This window comes from Haematobia irritans, chromosome 1, assembly GCF_050003625.1.
Source record: "Haematobia irritans isolate KBUSLIRL chromosome 1, ASM5000362v1, whole genome shotgun sequence".
NCBI classification, from domain to species: Eukaryota; Metazoa; Arthropoda; class Insecta; order Diptera; family Muscidae; genus Haematobia; species Haematobia irritans.
In genome coordinates, this window is record NC_134397.1 from 148,009,899 (window position 1) to 148,016,378 (window position 6,480).

Sequence of the window (6,480 nt, forward strand, 5' to 3'; positions counted from 1 at the left end):
TTCAATTTTTTGGGGGTGGTCACGAATTAAAGTCCTTTTCGCTCTAGGACGCTTAGTTTAGGAGATATGGGCAAAAGAAGTTTTTTATATAAAATTTTCAATTTTTTTAGGTTTTGGGTGGATTTTTCAATTTTTTGGGGGTGGTCACGAATTAAAGTTCTTTTCGCTCTAGGACGCTTAGTTTAGGAGATATGGGCAAAATAAGTTTTTCATATAAAAATTTCATTTTTTTTAGGTTTTGGGTGAATTTTTCAATTTTTTGGGGGTGGTCACGAATTAAAGTCCTTTTCGCTCTAGGACGCATATTTAAGGAGATATGGGCAAAAGAAGTTTTTCATATAAAAATTTCAATTTTTTTAGGTTTTGGGTGGATTTTTCAATTTTTTGGTTGTGGTCACGAATTAAAGTCCTTTTCGCTCTAGGACGCTTAGTTTAGGAGATATGGGCAAAAGAAGTTTTTCGTATAAAAATTTCAATTTTTTTAGGTTTTGGGTGGATTTTTCAATTTTTTGGGGGTAGTCACGAATTGAAGTCCTTTTCGCTCTAGGACGCATATTTAAGGAGATATGGGCAAAAGAAGTTTTTCATATAAAAATTTCAATTTTTTTTAGGTTTTGGGTGAATTTTTCAATTTTTTGGGGGTGGTCACGAATTAAAGTCCTTTTCGCTCTAGGACGCATATTTAAGGAGATATGGGCAAAAGAAGTTTTTTATATAAAAATTTCATTTTTTTTAGGTTTTGGGTGGATTTGTCAATTTTTTGGGGGTGGTCACGAATTAAAGTCCTTTTCGCTCTAGGACGCATATTTAAGGAGATATGGGCAAAAGAAGTTTTTCATATAAAAATTTAAATTTTTTTAGGTTTTGGGTGAATTTTTCAATTTTTTGGGGGTGGTCACGAATTAAAGTCCTTTTCGCTCTAGGACGCATATTTAAGGAGATATGGGCAAAAGAAGTTTTTCATGTAAAAATTTAAATTTTTTTAGGTTTTGGGTGAATTTTTCAATTTTTTGGGGGTGGTCACGAATGAAAGTCCTTTTCGCTCTAGGACGCATATTTAAGGAGATATGGGCAAAAGAAGTTTTTCATATAAAAATTTAAATTTTTTTAGGTTTTGGGTGAATTTTTCAATTTTTTGGGGGTGGTCACGAATTAAAGTCCTTTCCGCTCTAGGACGCATATTTAAGGAGATATGGGCAAAAGAAGTTTTTTATATAAAAAATTCAATTTTTTTAGGTTTTGGGTGGATTTTTCAATTTTTTGGGGGTGGTCACGAATTAAAGTCCTTTTCGCTCTAGGACGCATATTTAAGGAGATATGGGCAAAAGAAGTTTTTCATATAAAAATTTAAATTTTTTTAGGTTTTGGGTGAAGTTTTCAATTTTTTGGGGGTGGTCACGAATTAAAGTCCTTTTCGCTCTAGGACGCATATTTAAGGAGATATGGGCAAAAGAAGTTTTTCATATAAAAATTTAAATTTTTTTAGGTTTTGGGTGAATTTTTCAATTTTTTGGGGGTGGTCACGAATTAAAGTCCTTTTCGGTCTAGGACGCATATTTAAGGAGATATGGGCAAAAGAAGTTTTTTATATAAAAAATTCAATTTTTTTAGGTTTTGGGTGGATTTTTCAATTTTTTGGGGGTGGTCACGAATTAAAGTCCTTTTCGATCTAGGACGCATATTTAAGGAGATATGGGCAAAAGAAGTTTTTCATATAAAAATTTCAATTTTTTTAGGTTTTGGGTGGATTTTTCAATTTTTTGGGGGTGGTCACGAATTAAAGTCCTTTTCGCTCTAGGACGCATATTTAAGGAGATATGGGCAAAAGAAGTTTTTCTTATAAAAATTTCAATTTTTTTACGTTTTTGGTGGATTTTTCATTTTTTTGGGGGTGGTCACGAATTAAAGTCCTTTTCGCTCTAGGACGCATATTTAAGGAGATATGGGCAAAAGAAGTTTTTCATATAAAAATTTCATTTTTTTTAGGTTTTGGGTGAATTTTTCAATTTTTTGGGGGTGGTCACGAATTAAAGTCCTTTTCGCTCTAGGACGCATATTTAAGGAGATATGGGCAAAAGAAGTTTTTCATATAAAAATTTAAATTTTTTTAGGTTTTGGGTGAATTTTTCAATTTTTTGGGGGTGGTCACGAATTAAAGTCCTTTTCGCTCTAGGACGCATATTTAAGGAGATATGGGCAAAAGAAGTTTTTCATATAAAAATTTCAATTTTTTTAGGTTTTGGGTGCATTTTTCAATTTTTTGGGGGTGGTCACGAATTAAAGTCCTTTTCGCTCTAGGACGCTTAGTTTAGGAGATATGGGCAAAAGAAGTTTTTCGTATAAAAATTTCAATTTTTTTAGGTTTTGGGTGGATTTTTCAATTTTTTGGGGGTGGTCACGAATTAAAGTCCTTTTCGCTCTAGGACGCATATTTAAGGAGATATGGGCAAAAGAAGTTTTTTATATAAAAATTTCATTTTTTTTTAGGTTTTGGGTGGATTTGTCAATTTTTTGGGGGTGGTCACGAATTAAAGTCCTTTTCGCTCTAGGACGCATATTTAAGGAGATATGGGCAAAAGAAGTTTTTCATATAAAAATTTAAATTTTTTTAGGTTTTGGGTGAATTTTTCAATTTTTTGGGGGTGGTCACGAATTAAAGTCCTTTTCGCTCTAGGACGCATATTTAAGGAGATATGGGCAAAAGAAGTTTTTCATATAAAAATTTAAATTTTTTTAGGTTTTGGGTGAATTTTTCAATTTTTTGGGGGTGGTCACGAATGAAAGTCCTTTTCGCTCTAGGACGCATATTTAAGGAGATATGGGCAAAAGAAGTTTTTCATATAAAAATTTAAATTTTTTTAGGTTTTGGGTGAATTTTTCAATTTTTTGGGGGTGGTCACGAATTAAAGTCCTTTCCGCTCTAGGACGCATATTTAAGGAGATATGGGCAAAAGAAGTTTTTTATATAAAAAATTCAATTTTTTTAGGTTTTGGGTGGATTTTTCAATTTTTTGGGGGTGGTCACGAATTAAAGTCCTTTTCGCTCTAGGACGCATATTTAAGGAGATATGGGCAAAAGAAGTTTTTCATATAAAAATTTCAATTTTTTTAGGTTTTGGGTGGATTTTTCAATTTTTTGGGGGTGGTCACGAATTAAAGTCCTTTTCGCTCTAGGACGCTTAGTTTAGGAGATATGGGCAAAAGAAGTTTTTCGTATAAAAATTTAAATTTTTTTAGGTTTTGGGTGGATTTTTCAATTTTTTGGGGGTGGTCACGAATTAAAGTCCTTTTCGCTCTAGGACGCATATTTAAGGAGATATGGGCAAAAGAAGTTTTTCATATAAAAATTTCAATTTTTTTAGGTTTTGGGTGGATTTTGCAATTTTTTGGGGGTGGTCACGAATTAAAGTCCTTTTCGCTCTAGGACGCTTAGTTTAGCAGATATGGGCAAAAGAAGTTTTTGGTATAAAAATTTCAATTTTTTTAGGTTTTGGGTGGATTTTTCAATTTTTTGGGGGTGGTCACGAATTAAAGTCCTTTTCGCTCTAGGACGCATATTTAAGGAGATATGGGCAAAAGAAGTTTTTCATATAAAAATTTAAATTTTTTGTAGGTTTTGGGTGAATTTTTCAATTTTTTGGGGGTGGTCACGAATTAAAGTCCTTTTCGCTCTAGGACGCATATTTAAGGAGATATGGGCAAAAGAAGTTTTTTATATAAAAATTTCATTTTTTTTAGGTTTTGGGTGGATTTGTCAATTTTTTGGGGGTGGTCACGAATTAAAGTCCTTTTCGCTCTGGGACGCATATTTAAGGAGATATGGGCAAAAGAAGTTTTTCATATAAAAATTTCAATTTTTTTAGGTTTTGGGTGAATTTTTCAATTTTTTGGGGGTGGTCACGAATTAAAGTCCTTTTCGCTCTAGGACGCATATTTAAGGAGATATGGGCAAAAGAAGTTTTTCATATAAAAATTTCAATTTTTTTAGGGTTTGGGTGGATTTTTCAATTTTTTGGGGGTGGTCACGAATTAAAGTCCTTTTCGCTCTAGGACGCTTAGTTTAGGAGATATGGGCAAAAGAAGTTTTTTATATAAAATTTTCAATTTTTTTAGGTTTTGGGTGGATTTTTCAATTTTTTGGGGGTGGTCACGAATTAAAGTTCTTTTCGCTCTAGGACGCTTAGTTTAGGAGATATGGGCAAAAGAAGTTTTTCATATAAAAATTTCATTTTTTTTAGGTTTTGGGTGAATTTTTCAATTTTTTGGGGGTGGTGACGAATTAAAGTCCTTTTCGCTCTAGGACGCATATTTAAGGAGATATGGGCAAAAGAAGTTTTTCATATAAAAATTTCAATTTTTTTAGGTTTTGGGTGGATTTTTCAATTTTTTGGTTGTGGTCACGAATTAAAGTCCTTTTCGCTCTAGGACGCATATTTAAGGAGATATGGGCAAAAGAAGTTTTTCATGTAAAAATTTAAATTTTTTTAGGTTTTGGGTGAATTTTTCAATTTTTTGGGGGTGGTCACGAATTGAAGTCCTTTTCGCTCTAGGACGCATATTTAAGGAGATATGGGCAAAAGAAGTTTTTTATATAAAAATTTCATTTTTTTTAGGTTTTGGGTGGAATTGTCAATTTTTTGGGGGTGGTCACGAATTAAAGTCCTTTTCGCTCTAGGACGCATATTTAAGGAGATATGGGCAAAAGAAGTTTTTCATATAAAAATTTCAATTTTTTTAGGTTTTGGGTGGATTTTTCAATTTTTTGGGGGTGGTCACGAATTAAAGTCCTTTTCGCTCTAGGACGCATATTTAAGGAGATATGGGCAAAAGAAGTTTTTCATATAAAAATTTAAATTTTTTTAGGTTTTGGGTGAATTTTTCAATTTTTTGGGGGTGGTCACGAATTAAAGTCCTTTTCGCTCTAGGACGCATATTTAAGGAGATATGGGCAAAAGAAGTTTTTCATATAAAAATTTAATTTTTTTTAGGTTTTGGGTGAATTTTTCAATTTTTTGGGGGTGGTCACGAATTAAAGTCCTTTTCGCTCTAGGACGCATATTTAAGGAGATATGGGCAAAAGAAGTTTTTTATATAAAAAATTCAATTTTTTTAGGTTTTGGGTGGATTTTTCAATTTTTTGGGGGTGGTCACGAATTAAAGTCCTTTTCGATCTAGGACGCATATTTAAGGAGATATGGGCAAAAGAAGTTTTTCATATAAAAATTTCAATTTTTTTAGGTTTTGGGTGGATTTTTCAATTTTTTGGGGGTGGTCACGAATTAAAGTCCTTTTCGCTCTAGGACGCATATTTAAGGAGATATGGGCAAAAGAAGTTTTTCTTATAAAAATTTCAATTTTTTTACGTTTTTGGTGGATTTTTCAATTTTTTGGGGGTGGTCACGAATTAAAGTCCTTTTCGCTCTAGGACGCATATTTAAGGAGATATGGGCAAAAGAAGTTTTTCATATAAAAATTTCATTTTTTTTAGGTTTTGGGTGAATTTTGCAATTTTTTGGGGGTGGTCACGAATTAAAGTCCTTTTCGCTCTAGGACGCATATTTAAGGAGATATGGGCAAAAGAAGTTTTTCATATAAAAATTTAAATTTTTTTAGGTTTTGGGTGAATTTTTCAATTTTTTGGGGGTGGTCACGAATTAAAGACCTTTTCGCTCTAGGACGCATATTTAAGGAGATATGGGCAAAAGAAGTTTTTCATATAAAAATTTCAATTTTTTTAGGTTTTGGGTGGATTTTTCAATTTTTTGGGGGTGGTCACGAATTAAAGTCCTTTTCGCTCTAGGACGCTTAGTTTAGGAGATATGGGCAAAAGAAGTTTTTCGTATAAAAATTTCAATTTTTTTAGGTTTTGGGTGGATTTGTCAATTTTTTGGGGGTGGTCACGAATTAAAGTCCTTTTCGCTCTAGGACGCATATTTAAGGAGATATGGGCAAAAGAAGTTTTTCATATAAAAATTTCAATTTTTTTAGGTTTTGGGTGGATTTTGCAATTTTTTGGGGGTGGTCACGAATTAAAGTCCTTTTCGCTCTAGGACGCATATTTAAGGAGATATGGGCAAAAGAAGTTTTTCATATAAAAATTTAAATTTTTTTAGGTTTTGGGTGAATTTTTCAATTTTTTGGGGGTGGTCACGAATTAAAGTCCTTTTCGCTCTAGGACGCATATTTAAGGAGATATGGACAAAAGAAGTTTTTCATATAAAAATTTAAATTTTTTTAGGTTTTGGGTGAATTTTTCAATTTTTTGGGGGTGGTCACGAATTAAAGTCCTTTTCGCTCTAGGACGCATATTTAAGGAGATATGGGCAAAAGAAGTTTTTCATATAAAAATTTCAATTTTTTTAGGTTTTGGGTGGATTTTTCAATTTTTTGGGGGTGGTCACGAATTAAAGTCCTTTTCGCTCTAGGACGCTTAGTTTAGGAGATGTGGGCAAAAGAAGTTTTTCGTATAAAAATTTCAAT